The sequence below is a fragment of the Ambystoma mexicanum genome, chromosome 4p (assembly GCF_040938575.1).
Source record: "Ambystoma mexicanum isolate Mex_15411 chromosome 4p, UKY_AmexF1_1, whole genome shotgun sequence".
NCBI classification, from domain to species: Eukaryota; Metazoa; Chordata; class Amphibia; order Caudata; family Ambystomatidae; genus Ambystoma; species Ambystoma mexicanum.
The window spans coordinates 304,140,343-304,155,499 of NC_090927.1; the positions used below are offsets into that span (position 1 = coordinate 304,140,343).

A 15,157-nucleotide genomic window follows, 5' to 3' on the forward strand; every position below is an offset into this window, starting at 1 on the left:
ACGAATAAATATTGATGACATTCATGTCTTGTTGTTGCAAACTGCACCATGCAAATATACCATCATGAACTGTATTCCTAATGTATACCGCCACACACAGTGTGAGGACTAATGAACAAAGGTTTCTCCAAAATGTTTTTTCCTATATGGTCGACTGCAAATGTCTTGTCATACGTCACTGTATAATTGGTATGTGTTTGTCCAAAAGTTTGTTTTCTCTTGTTGTCATCATAAGCACTGTTTGCCCGTGCATCCCAAATGTATATCACCACACAGAGTTTGAGGAATAATGAACAATTGTGTCCCCATACAGCCGAGTGCCGATGTTAATTTAGACATGATTTTATAATTAGGCTATGTGATTTAGAAGTCCTTGTCTGTACGTTTACAATCTTGTGACAACTAGCATACCCACCCTTGCAACACAGCGTGCGTACACCTGACACTGCTGCCCTTGCACGCCGGGCTAATTAGAGCTCCACAGCCTACGTGCTACTCGTACGCACCATCCCAGTCCTGCAGCACGTATTATTCGTGCACCAGGCTGACACAGCTAGCGGGCCCGCCCCCCCGGGCTCCCGTGGCAGCCGCTGATTGGTCACACATTGGATGACACCCCACCAGGGGAGCGCCACCGCCTAATCAATCAACACGACCCATGGGTTTGATTACCCAGGGTCGTCATGGCTATGCTTTCACTTTCTCGGCAGCCTTCGTGTCCAGAGACGCCTCGCCGCACAGCCCAGACGAACATTTCGAGTCACGGAAGTAAGTGCCATACTATGTGCCTCTGCTTGGGCTACTTACTTGGGTGATGTTTAGAACGCCGCCCTGTCCAAAGTTAATACAAATATTATACTTATATTATTTCTTCACCAATATGAGCTACTTTTTGCTCTTACAACACGCTCTTTAGAAACGTTGGTTCACTTACTGTTATGCGTTTGTTGTACACAGGTTTTGTCACTTTTGGACAATCTGGGTCAGCAGCCACCATCCACAGTGGGTATCTCCACTAATATCAGCTTAGAAGACACTACTTACCGTCTGAGGTAAGTTTTTACCCTTTTCCCCCATTTACTTATGTGTGGAACCAGGATCTGTACAGAATCCTCACAGACCCTCGTATGTCGTTACAGGTACACACTTGTTTCCTCAACGGCGCTTTTAATGCCGTCCAGATATCTATACCAATGATGGATTTTCTCGCTTACCCCTGCACTGGATAAGTCTTCGGTAAGAATTAGGCGCCTCAATAAGGGAATTCTTCCTTCTTTTTAATACAGCATCCTGAGGGAGCTCACTGAATTATCATTTTATATTTGAAGTCACTACTCCACTCACCACACTCCATTTGTTTGTTTATAGATAGAGAGCCCGGGACAATCATTATTCCATCACACGTCCTGATGAAGGCCTGCTCACATAGCTGCACCTTACAGCTCTTCTAGGCCGAAACACCGTTGTGTCTATGATAAATACTATCTGAACAGTGCACAGTTTAAGCATTGTTTTTGTGATTTTTGTATATATGTTCATGAATTTGAGTTTATGTTCATTCTTGTAACGGCACAATTGAATTGATTGACCAAGAGTAGCAGCTTGTTGTTGTTATTCCATTGAGATACAGTTTTTTCCACTGGATCATACCTATCTGTATTGTTTTTTCAAATACCCATGGGTGCTCTATTCCCACCAATATTATCCAGATGTCATTAAAACACATTCAGTTGATAAACTGCATTCCTAGTGACTGTTACATTTGTTAGAATGTTGGAGTGGTGTTGACCTCTCACCCTGAAATTTCGGTTTTGTTTATCTAAGTATACCCACTTGGGTTTTTCAGGGCCTTGCCAGGTGCCCTAATATTTAATTTAGATCTGCCAGGGTGCCAAGAGACTACACAGGTGGCAACAGTGTGCAAGAACCTTTAAGAGAACATAACATAACATAACCGAGAATGGTGGGATAAGGGGGCCGTGGCTGATGTTGGCCACAGAAGTGGGAGTGGGACCGTAATGTAGAGCACACGGAGTGAGATCACTCCCGTTCGTCGCCACTGTTGTGATCCAAAGAAGGCTGAACACGGTTTGTATTTGACAAGAAACAATATTTACTACGCAATGCCTCTTTCGGCGCAGCTACCTGGGGGCGCGGGGTGTGCACGCAAGGCACAGGGTGCATATACATTGCCTTTTTTATATATCTTGCTTTCACCTGAATTCCCAAAGTCAAAACAAGCACATTATACTATTATATTTAAAAATCGAATGTGCAGATATGTTCCTTGAGTCAAGGTTCTCACATCTTTTTAAAATGTGTACAGAAATGATAAAACCAAATCACTGAACATGTATCAACTGCTCTTTACGCCAGTAGTGGCCGCACCCACGCTCTATTTGCTGTTCTAGGTGAGCGGCACAATACTATCAAGTCTAAATGGAGGCAACCACATCATCACGAGAGATGGGGAGTAGAAAGGATGTTTGTATCCAAAAAGTAATATGAAACCTTGAAAAGAGAGCAGCCTTTATTTATGTGTTAATAAATTATATGACAGGTGTCAGAACCGTGGCGTAGATTGTTCTATGCTCTCTAATACCACCCCCCTATTTTGTTTATGAAATGGTTTCTTCCACTCGTCATGCAGGGCGGGCCCAGAGTTGCAAAGAGAAACTTCCAATAGTTGGACATCTGTCAGTTCACAGTGTTGCATTTCTCCAAGTGGAACGACGCTCACGCGAATTGGGAGGTGAGTCCCAGACATTCAGCAATCAGTGCAGTCTTCACACATGTTGTTATGTTCCACGTCTGCATGCGTTATTGGCGTATTTGCGAAATGTTTCATGTACGTGTTTTAGAAGCACTATAGTAGGCTGAAACGCTTTCCATGATTTGTTTTTCTTATGCCATTTTCAGGATCGTTTTCTTTTCCCCCGGCTACTGTCAAATAATTTGGCTTTTATGCTGGGTGATTTAATATCCACTCACTGTGGGTCTGCATCCAAGAGCAAGGCTTCTACATGCCAGCACACAATTTAGGAGAGCGTCCCCTCGTTTGTGTGTTTACAGATCTGTGCCTTATTATCCGCGCTTGTTATGCAATTAAATGTTTGCAGCATCATGCAGGGTTTGCAGCGTTATGTGCTTGTTGCAACGTCCTGCTAAATGTGCGTCGTCGTGCAATGTATGCAACTTTATTCTGTGACTAAGTCCCCAGGACAGGTGAAATCAGATGAGTTCACTTATATTGGGTGAGACCCCATTGAAATCTATGGATGGCATGGGGCTCTCGGTGTGTATAACGGACCAACCGCCAAAGGTGTGTCAGTTGAGAAGAGTGCAGATGCCTACTGTTCTCAAGCAACCCAAACTACAACACATCTCTTGCCACATAGATGCCTAGCTGCGGCAGTGCAGTTTCCCTGATCTGCCTCGCATCACCAATTCAGCTAAAGCAACCTTGTTCTTTTCCCACTATCCCACTCAGGTTTCTGTTACAGAACCAAAGAGCCTAAAAGGCAGGCAAATGTCAGAAGTCTGGCTGTACAAGTTAGGACCTTTTCTGCCCCCAAAGGCTGTGGTGAAGTGTGGAGTCCCCCAGGGATTCCCGCTGCTGCTTTTCTTGCTATGCTGAGACTGAAGTTCCAGTCTTACAGAGATAGTACTTGTTGGGGGCTGCACCGGGTCACCGGGCAGCCCCAGGCACTTGTCGGGAGCACCCGACTGGGTACCCGAGGGTGGCGCTCACGCCGCGGATGATGTCCTGGGGATCGCCCCATGAGCTCCAGATCACTGGAGGTCTTTTGTTGGCTGGGGGCACCCAGCACACTGCGGCGCCGGCTCTGGGGGCACCCAGGCCGGGGTCGTCCTCAATAGCCATGCTCACATGGCTCACAAACAGTGGAGGTCGGTGTTGCCCTGCAGGGGCGCCGGCCTCATGGTGGGCCCGGTCCTTGGCCCTACACCACGCAGTGTTGCGCCAGGCAGGCGCACAGGAAGAAGCACACCGGAGTCGATGGTGTGACTGCCGAGCCGGATACGGCTCGGTACTTTTATTAGGTGGGTGACGTGGCTACAGCCACGTGACCCAGGACAACATCCTGGGAGATACCATGCTCCCAGGAGGGGCACTATGCAACCGTACTCAGGTGCATCTGAACGGAAGTGGGCCTAGGTGCGACAGGAGGAACCTCCTTGTTGTGGGTATGCCCGTGCCTCGGGCCACCCGCGCACAAACTCGCTCACATGCATCCACACAAGGAGACACGGGACACGCATGTGTGCCTTACGGCGTCCCGGCGGCAACTGCCCGCACGGACGTTCTTTATTATCAACCCGCATGCGCAGACCAGAACGAGGCTCGCGCATGCGTCGTTCATGCTTGCAACGTCACATCCCTTTTTTTCCTCAACAAAAACAACATAGCATCAACATGGATGAACAGTATAACCTGAAAATATAAAACATGTAACCCAACGTGGGTTGGCCGGCTGCTGTAACCTCGGCTCAGTCTCCCGAGTCCAGGACATAGTCCTTGAGGCGAGCTGGCAGTCTGCGGTTTCCTTGCACAGGGTACCGAGGGGTGCTTTGCGAAGTCGCGCTGGGACCATCTGCGTGCGGAACGGCCTCCCTTTGGGCGTCCTCCGCCTGACCTTCTGGGACAGCCTCGGAGGATGTGCTTTCGTCCGGTTCACTGGCCCTCGTTGAAGTGTCCCACTTTTTTGAAGAAGGACCTGTTGCGGGTGACTGTCCCCCAGTTGCATGCTGCCGTGACCATGGTTCCTTTCACGTGTGTGACTGTCCACGGGTGAGGCTCGTAAGGCAGTGACAGTTTGCCTTCTGGGCGGCGATTCCGAACTAGCACGGAATCACCTACAGCCACTTCCTTGTCTTGGAGACCTCTCCTCTCGCTCTCTCTCTGATTGCGGGCTGCCCGCTCCTCCCTCACTTTTTCATTGTCAATGACCCAGGGTACTCTTCCTTCTACCTCCCGGTATAATGCCGCGATGGCAGCGCCCGAATAGCGCCTCAGCAGGGGCTACACCCGTCGATTGATGCAGCGTGGTCCGATAATCTCGCAGGAATTCCACAACCTTCTTCGGGAGGTCCTCCTCACCGCTTGCAGATATTCTCAGCACCTTGTTTAGCGTGTGCATGAGCCTTTCAGCTTCCCTGTTCGCATGCGGCCACAACGGGGATACTCTCCGGTGATGGATGCCCCTCGCTTTGAGATACTGTGCAAACTGGCTGCCCGTGAACGGGGGACCATTGTCTGAGCATAGTATTTCGGGGAAGCCATGGGTCGCAAACATTTTGTCCAAGGCCCTGGTGGTGTACTCGGTGGCGGTGGACTCTCGACCACCGCTAAAAAATACATGCCCCGACCCGTTGATCCAAAATCCACATGGACGGTTCCCCAGGGCTTTTCGCTCCGTTCCATTGAGCTGATCGGTGGAGCTTTATCCCCGGGATTCGCCGCCTGAAACGGCAGACACCTCTTTATAAACAGCTCGACCATTCCCTCGAGGTCAGGGAACCACACCTTGGATCGAAGCCACGCTTTGGTCTTGGCTACCCCTTGGTGCCCTATGTGAGCCAACTCCAACACACGATCTCTCAGGGCCTGTGGGATCACAATTTGCCTCCCCCTCAGCAGTAGTCCATCGTCCGAAATGGATAGCTCTTCCCTCACCCTCCAAAGCGCCTGAAGGTCTTTCTGGGCATCAGCCTGCCGCCTTCAATTGTTCTGAAGCACTTCTCTCCAACCTCTGCTTCTAACCGCCGTTTTGATGATATGGAACACTTCATCCTTGGACGATTCTGTCGCTATGGTGAGTCTGGACAGCGCCACCTTCCACCACATGACACAGCAGCCCTCGACAGTCAGACACCTCCTTGGTCTTTTCCACATTCTCTGAGTTTGGGTGTCGCGACAGATAGTCCGTCGGATTATTGGTCCCCGGTCTGTACACCAGTCGAACCCCATATTCCATAAGGGCCAGCATCGATCGCTCAATTCTGGGTGGAGGTTTAGATGACACACCCGCCAGGATGGGCACCAGGGGCTTATGATCGGTCACGACTATGACCGGCTTGCCCAGGATGTAGAGACGAAAATGGCGACAGCCCCACAGTATGGCCAAGGCCTCTCTTTCTATTTGCGAGTAACGCTTTTCTGTGTCTGTGAGCGCCTTGCTCGCGTACGTAATGGGTCGCATGTCCCCTCTCTTGTCCGCTTGCATCAGGACCGCACCTACACCCACCGGGCTGGCGTCAACAACGATCTCGGACTCAGCGGTGGGGTCGAAGTACACCATGGTGTCTCCGTCGGACAGGGCATTTTTGATGACCTGAAATGCCTCTTGCTTTTTCCTTTCCCACACCCAGACAGCGTCATTCTTGGTCAGCGCTCTGAGGGGTTCCGACAAGGAGGCCAAACCCTTAATGAAGCTCCTTACCTCCGTTGGGGACTGGGGTGCTGCGGCCTCCCGAATGTCCTTGATCTTTGCAGGATCGGGCGACACGCCGCTGGCATGAAAGATGAAGCCAAAAAACCCAATTCTGTCTTTGAAAAACTCACATTTTTCACGGTGTAGGGTAAGCCCCAAATCTTCTAGCCTCTTCAGCGTGCACTCCAATCTCTTCATGTGTTCTGCCTCTGAGTCTGCAAACACCAAAATGTCATCGCTTATATTCAAGACACCTTTCAGTCCTGCCAGCGACCCCCTGATTGTATTTTGAAAAACTTCGGCAGCAGATGAAATGCCGAAACTCAGGCGCTTAAACTGATAGAGGCCACATGCGTCGTAAAAGTCCTGATATAACGTGAGTCTGGGTGGAGCTCGAGCTGATGGTAGCCCGCCCTCAAGTCTAACTTCGAAAAGACTCTCGCCCCTTGCAGTTCTCCGATAATATCATCGAGAGTGGGCGTAATGTGTCTCTCCCTTTTGATAGCCACATTTGTGAGGCGCATATCGATGCAAATGCGCACCGCTCCCGGCTGTTTTGGCTTGGGGGCCACCACTATGGGCGAGACCCAGGGCGTCGGGCCTTCCACCCTCTCGATGATGTCCATTCGGACCAGTCATCGGAGTTCTTCGTCCACCTTCTCCCGGAGATGGAACGGGATCCGTCGATGTTTGAGAGCCATAGGCCTGATGGTGTCGTCAATGTGGAGACGCACAGGAGGAGCTCTCAACTTTCCCACTCCTTCAAAAATGCCTGAGAATTTGGCCACTAGCTGTTCAATGTCTGCTTGATAGATTGCGAACGCAAAATGCACAAGGTCCAATGCCTCCGACGCCGCACAACTAAGCAGGGAGTGGGGGCTCACGTCAGTGACGGAAAAAACATGCTTTTATGGACTTGTCACCCTTTGAAACGGGCGCCACGAAGACGCCCTTGATGGGGAGCGGTGTGTCGCCGCCGAACGTGAAGATCTTTGCCCTCGAGACATCCAACGGTGGTGGTCCCGGGATCGACTGGTAGTGATCTGAGGCCAGCACACATACCAAGGCTCCCGTGTCAATCATCACTTGTGTAGGGACCCCTTGAATGTCCACGATGCATTTGGGCTGCCTCTTTTTCCTTGCCCCTGTGGCTATGCTCGAAATGAAGAACACCTCATCCTCCTCTTCTTCCTCCTCGGCCATGTTCAGCCTCTGCATATTCTGTTCAACTGTCGCAATGCTCTTTTGCCCCCTCGACCCGCTGCCAAACAACCTGGCCGGACCCCTATGAGTAGCCACCGGCGCAGGAGCTCGGCACATCCGGGCATAGTGTCCGAGTCTGTTGCATCTGCCACAGGATCTGGATTTGGCGGGGCATTCGTCCGAGTGCGGCAAATCGTATCCGCAATATTGACAAATGGACGCCACTCCATGCGTTGGACTTGCTTCCTGGCATTTCTGGCCTCCCGACTGCAAACTCCTCTTCTGACCTGCCGGGATGCACCGCCGTGTCCATTGTGGCACCTCTCGATTCTGCCAGTTCATATATTCTTCCACTGTCCAGGATCTGTGTCAGAGTCCACCCTGGCTCCCTTAGCACCTGTCTGCGGAGTTTGCCTGAGCCACAGCCTTGGATGACTTGATTTCTAATCATGGCCTCCTCCTTGTCCCATCTACACGTCGTGGCCATTTGTCTCAGGCGAGCGCAGAATTGATCAAGCGACTCTTCTTCCCGCTGTTTTTCACTATTGAACAGGAACCTCTCATAGTCCACGTTAGACAGCGGAATAAAATGATTCTTTAAGGCAGTCTTGACCGCATCATAGGTGACTAGTTGCAGGTTAAGGGACACATAAATGCGTAGGACGTCCATACCCGCAGAGTACAGTAGAGTTGCCCTTTTTGCGTCATCGTTCGTTTCTCCTGTTGCAGTGAATTACATGTCCAATTTTCTTATCCACAGCAGCCATCTTGGGCCCAATTTTGAGGGTGGACCCGACGTGTCGAATTCTTGCATGGGTAACAGAGATCCCTGTTGTCTCCTCCTTACCACCACCTGGCTGTCCCTGCATCTTCGTCACTCTCCGCCATGTTCACAGGTCGCATTGGCACCTCCTCAGGGTTTAGAGGTCGCAAACCTGACTTGTGCAGACAGTCGACGTATCTCAGGCCACTGCGTGGTGGGGATCAACGTGGCCGTGGACCCCTCCAATTACCACTGCTTGAAGGACAGTCCTCTTGAATGTCGAGAACTGTCAGGATTCCAAAAATGTGTTCGTTGTAGTTTCTATGGAACGTGAGCAGCGCACGAGCACCCTTTCAGGCCGCTACTGCCACGTGTCCTGCGTAGAAACCCATCCGCTTTGCTCGCGCTGGATTCAGGGAATGCTCCGGTATAACGTTGCTGCAGTGTGCATGCAGCGTTATGTCAGCAGATCGCTCCGTTTGCATCCCACCTTCGTCGCCAGATGTTGTGGGTATGCCCTTGACTCGGCCACCCCGCTCACACATTCGCTCCCACATATCCACACAAGGAGACACTGGACATGCGTGTGTGCCTTACTGCGTCCCGGCGGCACATTCCCGCACGGACGTTCTTTATTATCAACCCGCATGCGCGGACCAGAACGAGGCTCTCGCATGCGTCGTTCATGCTTGCAACGTCACATCCCTGATCTGCTGCACAGAGGATTTAGAATACTGGATGCTGGAAAACGGCCTCCAGTTAAATCCTCAGGAAACAGACGTCATTCTTTTGGGCCCCAAAAATAAACTCCACAGTTCCTTTCAAGTTTGTCCAACTTGACCAGGATTTAAAAAGACGACGTTGGTGTTCTCTGGCAAGCCGACTGCGATAGCAGATTAACTTTTTTCTTTTTTTTTTTTAACTTCGTTTGCTCCTTATGTGGATAAGATCGATTATTCTACCTTTTTGTGGGTTTGCTTGTTAATTCAAAATTGGATTGTTGCAGCTCTCTGTACAAGGGAATCTAGGAGTATCAGCTTGCACGCTTCAGCCATTCACCAAAACCTGACTCGTTGACAGCATTGCGATAAGTAGAATCACCTTCGCGTCTTTATTCCTCGTTTTTAAATGCTGGCATGGTTTGCCACCTAAATATTTAGAGATTAAGGAACATCTGCATTGAATGGTTCGAGCCCTGTGCTCTGAGAATCAGTGTTTATTAGTCATTCCTACATTTATTTCCAAAACTCGGGGCAATGATAGCTTCTCCATATCTGCCGTTTTTGTGACACGCTTCCAATTTCTGTACGTAAAATGGATAACTATTTGCCCCTTCTGCTAGACCGTTCACGGGTGATTATTATTTAAAAAAATCTCGATCTTCTGTTTAGTTGGTCAGGTTCGTGCCCAGCTATTTTTTGTTTTTCGCATTTTCATGCAGTTATGTCTAACTCTGGCACATTACAAATACATTCAGAACTCCAGGTATGCATCAGTAGCTTATATAAGTGGATTAACAAAATGTCAACAAGAACGGGTGGGGCTAATTTGGGAGGATTCATAAATAGATGTACTCTGAAATTTCCTGTAGAGGGGACTTGTCGTGGTACTTCGTTGTCACATAGTGCTACTGGTTATGGACAATTGGAAAAAAGATTGCATCAAAATACAAACACGAGCAGGCTCTCAAAGTCTGTTTGAGCTCAAGGCTCTTCCTTAGGACTTGAAACACACCCACGGAGTGCTACTCCAACATTCGTAAAGGCTGAAAATAAAACACAAGAAAGCAGAAATAACATGACATCTTAACGGAAACAGGACAAGAATAAGAGTACACAATGAAAAACACATTACAAGTGCACCTGTCACCATAAAGCATGCCTCTGGTTGGTTTGAAAGCCAGTTCTTGGCCATCACTGGCAATAGAGTAATAGAAAGACTATTTGAGGCGTGCGATGCATAAGGAAAAGGACATAAGATACATCCACACGTTACTCTAGGTGTGTAACAGAAATTGATTTTTTTTGTTGAAATGTGTGATTGTACAACCTGTTCAACCCGCAGTGTTAAACAGTCACGCCACCCTGTGCAACAAGGTATCCTGTCATGAACGCCAAACACGAAAGGCCCAATACAAGCTACATAGTTGCCACAGGCTGTCAGTTACATAACAGGTTTTTCAACTTCTACCTTAGCACTCTGCATTCTCTGGTAAGTAGGCCTGAGTTTAATATTAATAATAATACTAATTTTCCATTTATATAGCGCTACGAACCCTCAGGCATCTGAGCGCTGCTTATTATTATTGCCCACAGAAGGTTGAAAGGCTGAGTTTGGCCCTGCTGGGATTCGAACCTGCATGGGCAGGTTAAAGCGAGCGCTCTTGTCGCGTGCTATCTGACAGGCTCAGTGCTATTGTCAGCAGGCTCAGTGATGTTGGTTTATTTATTCATTTGCTTCATTTATTGATAGCGCCCAGACCCAGAGGTATCACAGCGGTAATACATACTTGGTCGCAGGTGTTACAGTATACAGTCATGACGAGATATACAGTGAAGGTATTATACATACTTGATCAACAGTATCGTTTTTCGTTTTTTTCTAAAGACAAGATAGGAAGGCTAGTTTTTGATGCCTGGAGGCAGGGCATTCCAGAGTGTGGGGGGCTATGACCGTGAAACTAGCTCCCCCTGCTCTTTTTCTGGTGTATCTTGGTGTGGATAAGGCCAGGGTACTGGATGAGCATGTGCATCATGGTTTGGCAGATGCCTTGGCTTAGGTTTGTGGGTGCAGTGATGTGAAAGCATCGGTGAGTAATAGGATGTTTAAATTCACTATGGGCTTTGATGGGCAGCCAGTGGGCTACCGTCGAGTTGGTCAGCTATGGTCAATACGCTTGTTTGTTTGTTTGTTTATTTGATATAGCGCAAAACCAAACCCGCGGGTAGCCGGGCGCAAACATTACAAGGATACTTGAGAACTTAGTTACAATGGAAAACAGAATAGGCAGTGGGACAGTTCAGCAAGGTTACAGTCTGAATATGCTTATACAATTAATGCCAAGTGTCAGGAGCATAGAGTACTAGGTAACAATCAGCCACAGTGTTGTAGTCCCAGAAGGATCCAGTGAGATTCCTAAATAATAGCAGTAGTAGAAAGGAAGTCCCTGTGGGGGGTCAGGTTTAACAAAGGGCATAGTCGGGGGGGGGGGGGGATAACACTGAGGACGAGTGGTTCTAGTGGGAGAGGGTGGTTACATTAGATGTCATTCGATCATATCCATGAAAGAACCTTGCGCCTGAAGCTAAGATAGGGTTGGTCTTTTCTAAGTTCTAAGGGGAGTTTATTCCATGTTTGAGCTGCTATGACTGGAAAACTAGCACCGCCAGCTGTGCTCTTTTTGTATCTAGGCACCATCAGGGTATAAGCGTTGGTCATTCTAGTGGGGCGGTTTGAGATTCTCTTGTTAATTCTATTTGCTAGGTAGGGAGGTGCTATGTTGTTGAGGCCTTTGGATGTGAGCGAGAGAATTTTGAGGGTAATTCTATCTTTAATTTTTAGCCAGTGGATGTTCCTTCTGGAGGTAGAGACATGGGATCTATTAGGAATGTTTAAGGCTACTCTAAGAGCGTTATTTTGGAGTGTTTGGAGTTTGTTAAGGGTATACTTGTTAGATCCCGCATATAGTGCATTGCAGTAGTCCAATCTGGATATGATAAGTGCATTAGCTAAGCTAATACAGCTAGCCTCTGTTAGGAATTGTCTACATGCGCGGATCAGTTTACAAGTATAGGCTGTGGAGGAAGCTAGGGAATTAATTTGTTTCTTAAAAGTGAGTGCTGAGTCCAGATAAACCCCCAGGGTTTTGACTGCAGGCATCACTTTGATGACATTGTTGTCAATGTTAAACGAGGCATAATTCGGGTCAAGTTTTTTAATCGCTGTCTCTGTGCCAAGGATCAGAATCTCAGTTTTGTCATCATTCAGGCAGAGGCCGTGGGATGCCATCCAAGCCTGAATGAGAAGATATATCTTGTTTACCAAAGCTGAGTCTTCCAGGAAGTTACCCGAAAGGGGGATAAGGATCGGAGTGTCATCTGCATAGTTAGTGTAGATGACGCCCAGTCTGTCCAACTTGTCAAACAAAGGTTTGGTAAAGATGTTGTACATAGTGGGAGACACACATGATCCCTGGGGGACACCGCAGGAGACTTGTATGGGATCTGCAGCTGCTAGGGGGGAGAAGACTCTCATTGTCCGGTTAGTTTTCATACCCCAGGCAGCCCGTAGTGCGTTATTTCATATAAGTTGAAGCTTGGTTATGTTTTTTTTGTGAGCCGATGCAGCAAGCCAACAATTAGTTCTGTTTTGTCATCATTCAGGCACAGATGGTGATCTGCCATCCAGGCTTGAATGATGCTATGGACTCTATTGATGCTGTCAGAGTCAGTGGTTTAGTTTCCAGTAAGTTTGAGAAGGACTTGAGTGTTGTCAGCGACGTTGGTGTAGGGTACAGGTTGTCAAGGTGGCTGAAGAGGGGCTTGGTGCACATGTTGTAGAGTGTGGGTGATAGGCACATGCGGTACCCCCTGTAGGAGACTGGGGTGGGTTCTGCTGCTTCAGAGCCGGCGAATGCCCTGGTGGTGCGTTCGCAGAGAAAGGAGTTAAGGATAGTGGGGGGGAGTGTTCTGGCTGGATTCGATGTAAGATTTGAGGTTTTTGCAAAAGGTGATGATGGAAAGTGTGATACTGATGACGGAAGGGTGGGCGTTCCAGCCTCTGAGTGCCATTGGTGAAGGCTTGTTTTTGTGTCCAAGTGATCTTGAAGTATGGAGTGTGTCGGAGATTTTGGTTGGCTTGTCTAGTGTTTGTGTGGGTGATGGGTTTCAGTTTGTGGGGGAGATAGGATGGGGTTTGTGGTGGATAGCCATGTATGTGATACAGAGTGCTTTGAAAGCAATTATCTGCAATAGCCAGTGGAGCTGGGAGAGAGCTGTGGTGATGTCGGTGTGTTTGGGTAGGTGTAGAATGAACCTTGCTGCTGTGTTTTGTATGACTTGCAGGGCGGTGTTGGGTTCGCTAGGTAGTCCAGTGAGGATTGGACATCCGTAGTCCAGCTTGGAGATGACTAGCACCTGGACTGCGGCACAGAATTTATCAAGAGGAAGGATGTGTTGTATCCTGTGTAGGAGGTGTAACTATAGGTTGCATGTTTTGGCGATTTCAGCTATGTGGTGTTTGAAGGATAGGTGGGGATCAATGGTGAAGCCTAGAGACTTGATTGGTGTGGATAGGGATAGGCGTGGGTTGTCTGTGGTGAGTTCTTTGATCCAGGGGGTGAGGCCAAACTTGTGTCTGGGGAGGCAGATGCAGAAGTATTCCGTCTTGCATGGGTTGATTTCAGGAAGTGGGTGGCCATCCAGGTGGTGGTGGTGGTGGAGAGACAGTTTCTGAGGGTATGGAGTTCTTAGGGGGTAGGAGATTTGGAAGTATAGTTGCGTGTCATCTGCTTTTTGTGCGTGTCATCTGCTTTTTGGTTAAAGTGGATGTTGTGGGTGCCATGTCTTTCTGATGGTGTCGACATATAGATTGAACATGAGGGGAGATGAGGAAGATCCTTTTGGTGCTCGGCATTTGACTGGGGTGGGAGCTGATCCTGTCAGTGAGCAAGGGGCTAGACCACTTGAGAACAGTGCCTGAGTGTTTCATCGTGTGGGGGGAGGATGGTGTTGTTGATGGTGTTGAAAGCTGCAGAAAGATTGAGAGAGACTAGTGTTAGGGCTATTTATCCTTTGTTGATGATGTTGTGTGGGGCATCCAGGATATGGAGTGTAGCTGTCTCTGTGCTGTGGCCAGGGCACTGATTGAAAGGGGTTGAGTAGGTTGTTTGCAGTAATGGGCTGTTGGAGTTGGCTTGTGACAAAGCGTTCCATAATTCTGGCGCAGTATGGGAGGATTGGGATGTGGTTGTAGTTTTCAAGTAGCGATGGTTCCTTGAACAGGGGGTAGATTTGTCCTGTTTTGAGTGCAGAGGGGAATGTTCCATGTAAGAGATAGGAGTTGATGATGTTGAGCCATTGAGGATCCAGGATCGTGAGGCAGCTGGATGCAGCCCGAGATAGGCATGTGTCACCTAAGGATTGGGCTGGACTGGATTTGGTTTTGAGGGTGATATAGGTGTTACCCACTCAAGGATTGGGCTAGACTGGATTTGGTTTTGAGGGTGATATAGGTGTTACCCACTCACACATGGCATGAGGAATTTTGAGAGTTCTGCAAATACAGAAAACAAAAATAAGACATTTGCTTCTATATTCATTGAGCAAAGGTTAGTGGGTTTAATAAAGTATTTTACTAGAGAATTAGAAATCATGTTTCTGCCCTATAACTTGGACAAAACTGCAGCCGTTTTATCTGCCTAAAGATGCATCTACTAAAATATCCTGAAGACCTTTTTCTCTATTGTGGATAAATATTGACACATCCGAAATAAAATGCATCTTGTTATTTGGCAGTTCCAGACTAAAATATATGTAATTCTCTAAATATATGTACTGCATTTTCTCCCTCCTGCCTGCCTAACTGCATACATGTCCTTCATTGTCACACTGCAATTATGTAATGCACTGTATAAGCAACCTGTAACCAAGCTTTGAATAACCTTGCTGCTCATGCTCCCTCATACCCTCGGGTCGGGTGCGCAATACAAATGAATAAACTAAACTAAACGCAGGTAAAG

At 48.3% G+C, this 15,157-nt stretch overlaps 1 protein-coding gene across 2 annotated transcripts in view; it reads left to right on the forward strand.

The window, feature by feature from the left end:
* The first annotated feature begins 2,658 nt into the window (after positions 1-2,658).
* Positions 2,659-15,157, forward strand: part of TP53I3 (tumor protein p53 inducible protein 3) — a 207,928-nt gene continuing 195,429 nt past the window's right edge. For both annotated transcript variants that reach the window (XM_069605866.1, XM_069605867.1), the window contains exon 1: positions 2,659-2,752. The gene's annotated coding sequence lies outside the window, so the exon portion shown is untranslated. The remainder of the gene's footprint in view (positions 2,753-15,157) is intronic.